Source organism: Rhinoderma darwinii, chromosome 11 (assembly GCF_050947455.1).
Source record: "Rhinoderma darwinii isolate aRhiDar2 chromosome 11, aRhiDar2.hap1, whole genome shotgun sequence".
Taxonomy (NCBI): Eukaryota; Metazoa; Chordata; class Amphibia; order Anura; family Rhinodermatidae; genus Rhinoderma; species Rhinoderma darwinii.
This window is the reverse complement of record NC_134697.1, coordinates 83,903,413-83,916,462: the sequence shown is the minus strand read 5'-3', so window position 1 is coordinate 83,916,462 and position 13,050 is coordinate 83,903,413. Positions and strand designations below refer to the sequence as shown.

The following is a 13,050-nucleotide window of genomic DNA, read 5'->3' as shown; positions in this document are numbered from 1 at the left end:
TATGTATGCACTTAGGGGCTGAGCGCGCTCCATACGCTGCGGGTGTCAGCTGTGTATTACAGCCGACACCAGGGACTAACGGCCAGGTACAGCGATCGCACTTTTCCTGGTCCCCTCAAATGATGCGGTCAAACGCGACTGCAGCATCTGAAACATTGAAAAGAGGGGCGGCCCCCTCTGACAGCACATCGAGCCCCCCTGCGATGAGATCACAGGGTGCCGATGGTTATCATGGCAGCCCAGGGGCCTACTGAAGGCTCCCAGGTCTGCCTTCACTCTGCCTTTGCTTAACAGAAACCTGTAACAATTACAATATACTGCAATACTTTAGTAGTAACGATCTAACGATCGCTGGTTCAAGTCCCCTACGTGGCTAATAAAATGTGTAAAAAAAACTTTAATAAAGTTATAAGTAGTGAAAAAAAAGTTCAACAAACCCTGCTTTTCCCATTTTTCCTCTAAAGTAATGTGAAAAAAAATAAAAATAAACAAAATTGGTATCGCTCCGTCCATAAAAGTCTGAACTATTACAGTATACCATTATATAACTCGCACGGTGAACGTCGTAAAAATACTTTTTGGGGTCAATTTAGCTCTAAAAAAAAAAAAAAAAGTTATAAAAAGTGATCAAAAAGTTGTATGTACCAAAAAATGGTACCAATAAAAACTACAGCTCGTCCCGCAAAAAATAAGCCCTCACACCGCTCAATCCAGAGAAAAATAAAAAAAAGTTATCGCTCTCAGAATGTGGTGAGACAAAACTATTTTTTTTTAACAAATAGTTTTTTCTTTGTAAAAGTAGTGAAATATAAAAGAAACCTATATAAAGTTGGTATCACCGTAATCATTTTGAGCCACAGAATAGAGTTAAGTTGTCGTTTTTACCGCACGCATTGGGGGGAGTCCCAATTTTTCCAAATTCAGCCTGCAAATAGTTGGTTTTTTTCAGTTTCCCAGTACATTATATGGTACTTTAAATGCTGCCATTAGAAACTACAACTCCTTCCGCAAAAAATAAGCCCTCACACCACTCTACTGACTCAGTCCAGATAGATAGATAGATAGATAGATAGATAGATAGATAGATAGATAGATAGATAGATAGATAGATAGATAGATAGATAGATAGATAGATAGATAGATAGACCAAACAATTTTACAAACAAATTGAAAAGCCAAAAATGATTCAGGCTACTGATATGAGCACACGAGCAGCATTTACTGTGTATTTGCACAACCTGCCATCCAAAACAAAAATAAAAAATCATCATGGGCGCATTTTAAAAAAAAATTATATTAGACAAAAGTCTATAATTTATATGGACTCTGTGGGCATTTTTGAACATTTGGCAACCTGTTTCCACCCTCCTGCCTACTCCCGGCATTCAAGTACAAAGTGTGGATTTAACGGGCCGGCACACGGGAGATCTTTTGCGCTGGTCAATGATTCTTAGGGTCTTCCTCTATATAATCTAGCTTTTCACTGCTCTTCTGTTTTCCTAGTCTTTCTGGAAATGGTCATCTATAGAGTTCGGGTCCTTTTACACCGGCCAATTTTGGTCGTAAAAATGGACGCCGATCAATGAGACTGCTCGTTGATCGGCACTTGTTTACTCCTTTCACAAGGTGTTATCATCAGTTAGTACGATTGCTCGTCCCTATCCATATCCATCATGTCAGCAGAACATCCCCATGTTTACACCGGAACATGTGCTCCGACAACGATAATATTTTGTGCAGCATAAACTATTCGATCAGCCGATGAACAAGGATCTGCACGTTCATCGGCTGATCGTTGCCCTGTTTACACAGGGCAATGATCGGGAGCGAGCGATCATATTAACGTTCCTTTGCCCAATCATTGGCCTGTATAAGAGCGACTTTAGTCCAGCGAAGACCAAATCTCCTTTTGGAAGGTAAGGGTGAAGAACGCCACACCCCAAGATTAACCCCATTCACCCCAACTAATTCTGATTGGTTAGAAAAGTTGTAGCATTTAAAGGGGCCTTAACATATGAAATTGGCAGAGCTTTGTTTTAATGTTTTTGTTGTATTATTAAAATTTAGAATTCAGACAGAAATAAATAGAGATCAAAAAGGTAGAAAAATATGCAGAATTTTAATAACTAGTTATGAGCCCCAAATAAATTATACGAGTAATTATTAAATCTTAATTTCATGAACCAGTGAAGATTTACAATATTTTTAGTGCCGTGCTGGCATATTTGGCTTTATACGTATATGAGACTTGATTTTACAAATTAGTTTTATGAGCAGCCCTGCCGATGCCATCAGCATTTACAGAACCTGAAAAGAGTGAACAGAGATCTGCCCGGAGGCCTATATAACAGATTGCAAGACCGCTCCCGTACATAAATTCTAATAATTATTATAATACAAGGAAAAAAAATAGAGGTAATTAAAATATATTACGGAAGTATGGTTAAAACTTTATGCCCTGAACTGAATTAAAGTCGTTCCAAAGTGGAGCTTTACTTTAAAGGAATTGTCCAATTTCAGCAAATGAATGATATTTTTTGTAGAATTACAAGTTCTACAATTTTCCAAAATAATTTCTGTAATAATTTTTCACGGTTTTTAAGATGTTTGCGGTTTTTCTTGGTTTACTTCCAGTGGATAAAATTCTGTCCATGGTCATGTGATGGACACACCGATGGAGGACTAATTACAGTTAAGGTCCTTTTACACCGGCCAATTATCGGGTAAACGAGCGTTCACAGAACGCTCGTTCCCGATCATTGCCGCTTGGAATCAGGGCAACTATCAGCCAATGAACGAGTGTGATGCACGAGACGTGCTGCCGACATGAAGGAAATGTATGGGGACAATGATTGGAGTAACGAGCGCTCGTCCGCATTCTAGCTCCTTGTGATCTCATTGATCGGTGCTCGTTTACACGGCCCTTATCAGTATGTGTATCAGAGCTGTGTCTTCTAACGATCCTAACACCGGTGTGTCCATCACATGACCATGGACAGAATTTTATCCACTGGAAGTAAACAATGTATGTTCCTTCTGAATAACAACAAGCAGAGATCTTGAAAAGCGTGAGAAATTGCTACAGAGAGTATATTGAAAAATGTTATAACTTTACATTATACAAAAAATAACATTAATTTGCTGAAACCGTACTACCCCTTTAAAAGTAAAAATGTCAGCGCTCATTGATGTTACGCTTCTAGGATTAGCTAGACTAAAAAACCATTTCAGATTCTCAGACTACCTAGTTAATTTCCTAATTAAGTCCTAATTTCTTTAACGTACACGATGCGGCCGAGCCGTGGTAGTTGCCACACGGGTGAGAACCTTTTTAATATAAAGCGGCCTTGGGCAAATGGGAGGAGTGCTGGACCAAAAAGGAGGCAGTCACCGCCCCCATGCACTACATGCAAAAACTCAAAAGAGAAAAAAAGCTTTAGGTCTGCACATCCTAACAAAATTAAAAATGTACGGGTGCACGCACGTTGTGACCATAAATTCTTCATGTAAAGAAGAAAATAACATTGTGATAGCACTCCGAAAACGCCAAGACTACCCAATACACATATATATATATATATATATAAATAAATATGAATTACAGCTACTTACAATAGTGAGGTTCTGAGTGCTTGACCAAAAAGTAGGCTGTCACCGCCTCCATGCAAACATTAAAAAGAGAAAAAAAATTATAGGTCTGCACATGAGTTGTTTCCTATCTAACCCCAGTATATATTCTGCAGGCTTAGACCCAGAACAGAGGTGTATTTTTAGATTAGGGACACTCTTCACAGAGGTTCGCCTTGTCGTGGCATGTGTGCTCACACAATTTGATCAAAATGTACGCTAAGAACATCAGTATTGTAAGTAGATTCAGCTATAATGCATATTTCAGGAATTCAATTAAAAAAGTGTCTCTCAAATATTCTATAGATTCATTACACACAGAGGGATCTATTTCCAGCATTTTTTTCTTCTAATGTTGATGATTATGGGAACAGTTAATGAAAACCCGAAATTTAGTGTCTCAGAAAATTTGAATATTCTATAAGCCCAAGTTAAAAAATTATTTTAATACCGAAATGTTGTCCTACTGAAAAGTCTGTCCAGTATCTGCCCTCAATACTTGGTCGGGGCTCCGACTCTGCATGAATTACTTCATCAATGCAGCGTGGCATGGAGGTGATCAGCCTGTGGCACTGCTGAGGTGTTATCAATGTGGCATGGCATGGAGGCGATCAGCCTGTGGCACTGCTGAGGTGTTATCAATGCAGCGTGGCATGGAGGCGATCAGCCTGTGGCAATGAAGAGGTGTTATCAATGCGGCGTGGCATGGGGGTGATCAGCCCGTGGCACTGCTGAGGTGTTATGGAAGCCCAGGTTGCTTTGATAGCGGCCTTCAGCTCGTCTGCATTGTTGGGTCTGGGGTCTCTCATCTTCCTCTTGACAATACCCTATAGATTCTCTATGGGGTTTAGGTCGGGCGAGTTTGCTGGCCAATCATGCGCAATGATACTGTGGTTATTACACCAGGTATTGGTACTTTTGGCAGTGTGGGCAGGTGCCAAGTCCTGCTGTAAAATGAAATCAGCGTCTCCATAAAGCTTGTCAGCAGAGGGAAGCATGAAGTGCTGGGAAATGTCCTGCTAGACGCTGCGCTGACTCTGGACTTGATATAACACAGTGGACCAACACTGCTGCTCAGTGTCCAAAGTCCTGTTCTCAGATTAAAGTAAAGTTTGCATTTCATTTGGAAATCTCGGTCCCAGAGTCTGGAGGAAGAGTGGAGAGGCGTCAATCCAAGTGTCTTGCGGTCCAGTGTGAAGTTTCCACAGTCAGTGATGGTTTGGGGGCCGTGTCACTTGCTGGTGTTGGTTCGCAGAGTGCTGTCGAAATGTTTTTTTCTTCATTACATGAGAATCTTTTTAGGTTGCCCTTAAATGATTTGTTAGCCAAATACCGGTTTTACTACGAATTTCCGCAGTTCTCTAATGCGGGTTTTGGCCACGCAGCTTGTACAAGTGAAGCATAAGGCCTGGATAATTAGTGGGCCAAGACAGTCCCGCATCTTCCTTTGGATTAGGTTAAGGCCCTTTAACTCTGGCCAATGGTCGGACGAACGAGCGTCTATACAAACTCTCATTCTCGATCATTGCCTTTATTAAACAGGGCAGCGATCAGCCGACTTATGAGAAAACACTCAGTCAGCCAATCGGATCTTTCATTCGAAACCAAAAAAATGGTCACTTATTGGCAGCACATCTCAACATGCAAATGTATGGTGACAAACTGCGTATTAACGACTGTTCATCCCTATACATTTATATCAATACTCTGTTTAAATGGATCAAACGAGCATCGATCGACATACTGTATTGTCGATCTGCGCTCAATTACCAGGCAAAAAATCTGCCCTTGTAATAGGGCCTTTAGACGAGCTACGTATGTGGGTTCTTTAAGGCTGTTTGACATAAAACATAGAACCAATTTGCTTATTTTCTTTTTTTACGTCCGAAGATGAAATATACCCAAGCAATTACAAGGGTTCCCTGGGACTCTAAGTGGGGGGTACTCTTCATTTACGCCAGCACATCGCCTCATCAATGCTTTGCCTGGTACTGCAGTTCATTCTGCTCTAAAGGAATGGACCCTCCCAGACTCTTTGTATTGTGCTGATCTGTGAGGTCTTGGAGGTAGTATCCCGACCGATCAGACAATATGTACTAAAGTTCAAGTGACATGGTCAAGCTAGGAAGCAAATGTACCCATTATTCTCTTTATATACCCTCTCTATTACAAAAATAAAGAAAGCAGCACCGTTTTATTGTTGTTGTTTTTTTGATACATACACACACCGATACACATTTTTAACCCCAAAAAAACAAAACTGAAGGGTCTCTGACACGCAGGACCCGGTGACAACAAACCTGTCAGTCCCGCTGATCTGACGGATTCAGGTCTCAGTGCTAGATACAGCTGCTCAGTATGCAGGATGCAAAGCAGCTGTATCTTAAAAATGATAAATTATTTTTTTTTTGTATTTTTTTTAAAATAGTTTTCAAAGGTGTACATAGCCTTTAAGTAAAATGGGGTAACAATAGAGTGACTGTTCTTAAAAAGAAAGAGCTTTAATGGATATATAAATTGGACTGAATATTGAGTGGCATACGATAAAATTGGACTTGCCCATTAAACTGTGTGTGACCTCTCCGTGTCCACCAGGTATAGGGAGACATGATATTTATAATAAACATTTGTTCTATATTTTCAGATCTGAATTTATTAAACGGATGCACGATGTGAAGACTCCCCTGTCGTGGATCCCCTCGTTATTTATTTTTACTCTCACATTGGCCTGATGTAGTCTATGAGCCGGGAGCGTGCCCGATCTATTGCCAATTGCATGTACTCCCCTAATAATTGAATCTTGAGGGAAAAATGGAGTTGGGTTGTGGCGTTTTGCAATTGGCGCTGCACTATGAAGCTTTGCGCCCCTCTCTTTTTAACAGAAGTGCACTCTTTGAGGGTGTGATGAACTCATATGCACAATGTGTTACCCGTCTCCCCCCGAGACGCGAACGTTGCACCTCCATTAATTTGACAATAGCAAGGTCTGGACAATACCCCGAGAATAAAGATAGATTATGGTGTACTACCTCTTTAAGACCTGTGCCCTGCGGTATTCCCCTGATAGAGAGGGAATCACCCACTTTAAGATGGTGCCTATACTTAAGATTTGAATGAATAGTTAGTAGTGCAAGCAAATTAATTTACAAACGGTGTGGTACAATTGATAATTTTGAGAACGGCCCCTCATTTTTGTATTTATTTTTTTTCAATCTAATAGTTGTATAGGATTTTCCTGTGGTGCCAAACTACATCATCAAGGTACAGGACGTCACACACATTAATGGGTCTGGACTGAGCTGAGTAAACAGATCTTTGCTCTGCTTTGATCAAATCCAATAATGGCTGGCAGTAAATACACAGCACAGCTTTCAGTGAGCTTCGTTTTTTCAGAATTTGCGTTTTGTTGTGTTTTATAGCATATATACATTTTGTGGCGGTTTATAATCCCCACCTATCGGCCATACTCTTAAATTATAATGTACTCTGCACTGAGAGCATCAAATGAGAGCAGCGTTAAAATTCAAGAAAAAGATGCCTACATCTGTATCATGCTCCATTCTCAAAAAACTTGCTTCTCTGGAACAATTCAGAAACGTGGCAGTTTTGCTATATTTCAAAATATAAAAAAAATATGGAGATAGGAGCCAATATCATGCTCTTTAAACCCTTGGAGACGCAGCCAGTTTTGGCCTTGTGGACACAACCCCGTTTTTCAAATCGGACATGTATCACAGACCCCATATGTGGTCATAAACTGCTGTTTGGACACACGGCAGGGCTCAGAAGGGAAGGAGCGCCATTCGACTTTTGAGCTCGAATTTGGCTGGAATGGTTTTCGGATGCCATGTCGTCTTTGCAAAGCTCCTGAGAGAACAAAACACCCCAAAAGTGACCCACATTGTGGAAACTAAATCCTTCAAGAAATGTATCTACGGGTATAGCGAACATTTAGATCCCACAGATTTTTTGCAGAATTTATTGAAATTAAAAGGTAATTTAAATTTTTTCCCAGTAAAATGCATTTTTTTTTAAAAGTTTCACGAGAGATAAAGTAGAAAAACCACCCCCACATTTGTAAAGCAATTTCTTCTGAGTACAGAAATACTCCATAAACTGCTGTTTGGACACACGGTAGGGCTCAGAATGGCAGGAGCAATATTTGGCATAAAAATTTTGCTGGATTGGTTTTTGGGTGCCAGTGAACATTTTGCCCCACAGATGTCTCATAGTTTTTATTGGAAATAGGTAGTGACTATGAAAAATCAAATTTTTCCCAATAGTATGTACTTTTAGCACCAAGTTTTCTCAAGGGTTAATAGGAGAGAAAAAAACACTACAAAATGTGTTAGTCAATTTCTCCCGAGTATGGCAATAACCCATATGTAACGCTAAACTGCTGTTTGAGCATGCGGCAGGGCTCAGAAGGGAAGGAGCGCCATTTGGCTTTTAGAGCGTAGATTTAGCTGGATTCGTGTTGGGGCACCATGGCACATTTGCAGAGCCGCTGAGGTACCAGAGTAGAGTGGAAAGCCCCTAAAAGTAACCCCATTTTGAAAACTACACACCCTCAAGGCATTTATCATTGCCTCAACATACCACAGGGTTCAGGTGTGGTAAAGCACCATCGCATTTGAGTGCCATTTGGCCATTTACGATTTCACCGAACCTTGTGAATAGGCCTTTCCAACACATTTACTAGGTTTCTAGCAAAGTGAGAAAACTCATCTGGAACAACTGGTATCAATGCATGGAGGTAGTAGGTCACACTCATTCACATTCTACTCCATTGCATTCCAACACATTGTAATGGTGGAAGAACGTTTGTTCCCATGTCAGAGGAACAAGCTCCTAACAACGATGAAAAAATACATTAATAATAAATACAAAATATTCGTATGGATCATACAATGTTGCCGGTTTTGTACTGGAAGACATTTAGACAACGATATTTCTCAAAAGCGCTTTCATTTTGCTGATAAAACCTTTGAAATTGTTGTGGTCGTGGGAAGATCGCAACAGGATCTCAAACAACTTAATTGTTTTTTCTTAAAAATAGTTTTATACTTTTTGAGATGCAGCTTCTATGTATCCTGGATACATAAAAGCTGTATGTTGCGCTCAAACCCGAATCCGTCAGGTCAGCGGGACTGACGGGTTCAGTGACAGTGGGTCATGTGCGTCTCCGACACGCAGGATCCAGGTGTTATCGATCACATCTAGGTTCATGAACTTAGATGTGATCGATAACAGCTGGATGCTGCGTGACGCAGGACCCGCTGTCACCGAAGCTGTCAGTCCCGCTGACGTGGAGGATTCGGGTTTGAGCGCAAGATATGTGCGATTCAGCGCTGTGACTCCACTCCATTCTCATTGGAGCTACCTGGGCCTATTTCTTACCGCTATCCTGGTAGTTACAGCTATACCCTGCTCGTCAAGTTTACATCTTCATAGTGGTTCCGTTGCATCTGACCAGGACGACGTCTACATAGTGTTTGCATGAAAAAACTGACCGGTCAATTGACTCTAAACATGTATACATGTCCGAGATAAGAGGATTAGATGGGGAGGACAGTCACTGATGGGAGTGATACACCAACTGCAAATAAATGTGAACATTCGGCACACCCAAATACATCATTTCATATTAAAACAATAAGTGATATTACGGGAGATGAAAAGCGGTGCAAGAGAAGATATTTCCAGCATTGCATATAAAAACTTAGTGGAATAGTTGCCCATTACAACCAGTAAGAAACATTTTTAAGTGCTGAAATGAACAACACGTGGAGATATGAGCAACACTCCCACGTTAAGCCGGGGCTACACCTAGACTTTTTGTAGCGCTACTCTGAAGTGACAGCTGCAGTCCACAAGATTGCATGCAACTCAATGTACTTATTGAGACTGCAGCTGTAGCTCAATAGTCAGGGTATGTTCACACGCAGTGTTTTCAGTAGTAATTCGGCGATTTACGCCTCGAATTATGGCTGAAAAAACGGCTCCATTGCGCCTACAAACATCTGCCCATTGCTTGCAATGGGATTTACGATGTTCTGTTCCCACGAGCCTTTATTTTACGCGTCGCTGTCAAAATACGGCGCATAAAATGACGGCTCGTCAGAAGAAGTGCAGGACACTTCTTGGGACGTTTTTGGAGGCATTTTTCATTGACTCCATTGAAAAATAGCCCAAAAAAACGGCCATAAAAAACACAGCGGAAAACGCGAGTTGCTACAAAAACGTCTGAAAATCAGCAGCTGTTTTCACCTGAAAACAGCTCCATATTTTCAGACGTTTTTGCTCACTGCGTGCGAACATACCCTTAAAGTCGTTCAGAAGCACTACAAAAAGTCTAGGTGTAGCCATGGCCTAAAAATGAGGGTTTGGCTCACACAACAGTGTAGAGAACACCCAATCAATGGGCTGTCTATGACACGGGTCTTTAAAGAGGCTCTGTCACCACATTATAAGTGCCCTGTCACCTACATAAGGAGATCGGCGCTATAATGTAGGTGACAGCAGTGATTTTTATTTGGAAAAACGATCTGTTTTCACCACTTTATTAGCGTTTTTATATTTATGCTAATGAGTTTCTTAATGCCCAAGTGGGCGTGTTTTTAATTTAGACCAAGTGGGCGTTATACAGGGGAGTGTATGACGCTGACCAATCAGTGACCAATCAGCATCATGCACTCCTCTCCATTCATTTACTCAGCGCATAGGGATCCTGCTAGATCCTTATGTGCGGTCTTATACTAACACATTAATAATACTGAAGTGTTTAGACAGTGAATAGACATTCCACGTGATGTCTATTCACAATCTCTGCACTTCGTTACTATTTCTGTGGTAGTTACAGCAGAGCAAAGCGTAATTTCGCTGTAACCTGTCATCTACAGCGTAATCTCGCAGGATTACGCTTGCTCTGCTGTAACTACCACAGAAACAGTAACGAAGTGCAGAGATTGTGCATAGACATCCCGTGGAATGTCTATTCACTGTCTAAACACTTCAGTATTATTAATGTGTTAGTATAAGACAGCACATAAGGATCTAGCAGGATCCCTAAGCGCTGACTAAATGAATGGAGAGGAGTGCATGACGCTGATTGGTCACTGATTGGTCAGCGTCATACACTCCTCTGTACAACGCCCACTTGGTCTAAAGTAAAATTACGCCCACTTGTGCATTAAGCAACTCATTAGCATAAATCTAAAATCGCTAATAAAGTGGTGAAAACAGATTGTTTTTTTAAATAAAAAGCATTACGGTCACCTACATTGCAGAGCCGATCTCCTTATGTAGGAGACAGGGCACTTATAATGTGGTGACACAGTCTCTTTAAGAGAGGGAGTAGCTCTTTGTAGGAATCCCCTCTTTTACGTGTATATTTATGATGGGGCGTACGGATATGGAATGTCTGGTGCAAGTTTTTTATGAAATCAAACAGGTTTCTATTCAATGCAAAGTTCAAGCTCGTGAAAGGTAGAAAACTACCCCGTTAGAACAGGCCTCAGTGTGATTGGTGCAACTTTCTATTAAAAAATATTTGTACTTTTTGAGAGATACAGCTGCTTTGTATCCTGTATACAGAGCAGCTGTATCGTGCACTGAAACCCGTAGCCGTCAGGTCAGCGGGACTGACGGGTTCAGTGACAGTTATTGATCACGTCTAAGTTATTAACTTAGAAGTGATCAGTAACAGCTTGATCCTGCGTGTCAGAGACACGTAGGACCCGGTGACACTGAACCCGTCAGTGCCGCTTACCCGACGGATTCAGGACTCAGTGCATGATACAGCTGCTCCGTCTACAGGATACAAAGCAGCTGTATCTCAAAAAGTAAAAATAAGTTTTCAAAGGTTTACATAGCCTTTAACACAGAGTGCTCCCCAAGCTGGAAGCTTACTAGGTACATACTGTATACCTCCATTTGGCCATGCCTTCTCATTGCAGTTTGTGATTCATGTTAATACATCCAAAGACAGTTCTACAAGGTATTATGCATCAAGTGTAATATGTTCTGCACTTTTCAAACACAACAAAAAGTTTTTAAACAGGAAGCAACGTGTTTTCAGAGTTCCATGACCTGAAGAAGCCGACAGACCTGTAGTTATTAGTGTAACAGATGGAAAGAGTTGCACTATCCCCATGTGGCTGAAACTAGATATTCAACTCCCCCACATTCCAACCATGGCTGTTACACACCCTCGCCTTCGACCACCAAAAAGACAGACAAATTAACCCCAACATGTAGCATGAACGCACCTAAAGAGTATCAAAACTGCATAAACATATGTAAAAAGTGTCAACAAAATCACTTGAGTATAGAAAACAATAAAAGAATGATAAAAGTCGTACTAAAACAACCGTCACAATTTGACTTTTTAAAAAGTTGCGAAAGAAAGACAAACTTGTGGAAAACAAAAACAGCAACTCGAAGAGAACAGTGTATACTCACACAAGCACATGCACCCAAGTGACACGTGTAATGCAGAAGATCATTACATCAGCGACACAAAAATATTTTTTTCTTTTAAACATTAGAACGTTACGGAGTAATATAGTAACACAGTATCTGCTGTCGGAATGTTGCACAAGTTATTCGGACCAGCAAAATGAAAATCTTTGGAAGATGAACGCCACATGTTAAGACCGATACGAAAAACACACAAAAAGAAAAAAAAGTTTCCTGCTAAAGCGATAAAAGTAAAAAGTAAATGCCCACGTGTACTTACCTATGTTAGCACGCACTGTATTTACTATGTCCAATATCTACTTCTACAGGCTGAGGAGAAAAAGGAGGGGGTAAAAGACAGGAAACTACTACACTACTTTATAAGGTATGGGGATAGGGGGTGGGAGGGTGAGGAAGGGAGGAGAGAGGAAAGAAAAAGTGCTGGACAGAACAGAGGCTACTAACACGTGGAATAGAGGAAGAGAGCAGCCTGAGGAAAGACACATGAGACGCTCAAGAAACTTCAATGCTGAAAATGTGAGCGATGAAGAAGAAAAAGTGACAACCACCCAAAAAGTGAGAGTAGTCACATGCCGTTACAAAGAAAAACTCTAAAGAAGTGAAAATGTTATTCCCCAAATTAAGTATTTTTAACTAAAACAGATCTTCGACATAAAGATATAACACAATGTAACCATTGTTCCCCCGAACATAGGATTTCCGGTCTGTAAACCAACTGGAGTACACAAGATGCCTTCACAAGTCTAGAAGGCCGAAGTCGAAGGGTAGACGTATGCTAAGGTCAAGACCATTCTCATGGGTTAAATGTTTATGTGAGGAACTTAAAGGGAACGTATCACCTATATTTTGTTTCCTTATCAAAACCAGACAGTGAAACAATCAATTTTTCTTATCTGTTTCTATTTTCTGATTGTAGATTTTTTTATTCTATTTTCTGTACAT

General features: G+C 40.7%; 1 protein-coding gene across 1 annotated transcript in view; it reads right to left on the bottom strand.

Moving 5' to 3' along the window:
- SLC43A1 (solute carrier family 43 member 1) overlaps positions 1-12,627 on the bottom strand; it is a 67,655-nt gene extending 55,028 nt beyond the window's left edge. The window contains exon 1 of the mRNA XM_075841883.1: positions 12,368-12,627. The gene's annotated coding sequence lies outside the window, so the exon portion shown is untranslated. The remainder of the gene's footprint in view (positions 1-12,367) is intronic.
- Positions 12,628-13,050: the final 423 nt, after the last annotated feature.